The following is a 1,725-nucleotide window of genomic DNA, read 5'->3' as shown; positions in this document are numbered from 1 at the left end:
TACGTTCAGTTTCCGATTGTAGACCAAGTAGTCAGTTTCTTGTAGAACTGGAGAAAATGGGCTTAATAAACAAAAGGGGAACAATTTTTGCTTGTTCTGTTTTAAACATGGGGCCAATTAGTCAATGGGCACTGAGAACAGGTGTAAGACAAGGCTGGTGGCGCGACTAACGTATCACTAAGGCACTGCTTACTGGAACGCTTTGGCAGCTCTGAATTTAAAACTTCCTAAAAAGAGTAACAGTAGTAAGAGAAATGCTTCCAGCTTACAAAAGGGCTCACAGTTCCGAGGCAGCCTTTTGCACTGCACACCCTCCACCGAACATCTCAAAGATTTAAGGCTTTTCAGAAACGAGAGGGCTTTGCCGCAGACACAGCAACATAAAGACATGAGCGGTGCAGACATGTCCTCTCAAGGTCACCGGTGAGAACGCGGACCAATGAGACTGGTTCTCCCTTCGTTAGGACAGGGGCAGTGTACCAGAGCATATACAAAACCATACCAATGATATGTACCTGGTTTGTAAAACTGACTGTCGTCTCGTGACTGAAGTAATTTATGGTTATACAAAAACAAACTGCTGAAGCCACTACAGTATTGAAACCTAAAGACTTGGGTTTTCAAGTCGCCTGGGGACTTGCCTACCAAGTGCTTGGAACGGGGCCTGCGCTTTAGCTGGTTGCCGGGATGCTTAGCAATGGGAACTTTGCGCCGGTGGCAGGGGAGCTGAACTCAGAGGAAGCAAAAAGGCTCATCAGCTTGCCTATCTGCTTGTGGTGACCTCCGACTACCCCATCAGGGTCTTGTCTGACCTGCCCACCTGGGAAGCAGCTGCCGCCTGGGGACAACGCTGCTGTGGCTCTGGCAGCGGCTTTCTTCCTCTCCCTCTCTTCTGAAGGGACTCCGCCCACACGTCTGTGGGGGTCGTCGAAACATGAGCACCAAAGAGGAACAACTTCCACCAGAAGAGGCCAAGCAGTAAGTGGCAGGAGTGTGAGAGCCTCACCCTTATTCTGTCACTGGCCACGCTGAGCCTCAACCTCCTCCTCCACACAGTGAAGGAGAGTAGGCTGTGCTCTCCTTTAGCTCAATAAACAAGCGCTTCTATCAGCCCCCTCCCGAAATGGATCCCCTCTCCTCCAGCCCTGAAGGTGAAAAGACACATTCCCAAAGCTCCTGCAGATACAAACAGGCAGAAAAGCAGAAGACCAGAGGAAATCTACCCAAACGATGGAAGGTTTGATAATGAGACCCACAAGCTTATGAGAAATAATGAAAATAGTTGTTTGTCTTTTAAATCCAGTAAACTAAGGATTGAAGATCAAATTAGAAATGCTCTTTGATTGCTGGGATGATCGTGACCAGCTGTTCCCCGCTTCCCCCAGCAGGAGGGAAAGAATGCAGGAGACAGAAGCAACATCCCTAGATGGGTGACCAATGGTAGAAGCATAAATGCTTGTGGTAAAAGAGACTTGTGAAATAGAAGTTCTGAAACGGGAAGAAGCATGGACACAATGTCACTTGTATAATATTTCTACCTGCCTCCTGACATCTGACGCGAGGGGAGAGATTACCGCAGGGTAAAATATGGTATGTGGGACCTGTGAAGTTTAGAGCAGTGATTCTCAATTAGGGGGGCCTCTGTGCCCATGGGACATTGGTGATGGCTGAAGACACTCTGGGTTGTGACAACTGAGGGAAGAGGTGCTACTGGTACCTAGTGAG

The sequence above is a fragment of the Myotis davidii genome, unplaced genomic scaffold (genome assembly GCF_000327345.1).
Source record: "Myotis davidii unplaced genomic scaffold, ASM32734v1 scaffold946, whole genome shotgun sequence".
Lineage (NCBI taxonomy): Eukaryota > Metazoa > Chordata > Mammalia > Chiroptera > Vespertilionidae > Myotis > Myotis davidii.
This window is presented reverse-complemented; position numbering follows the sequence as displayed.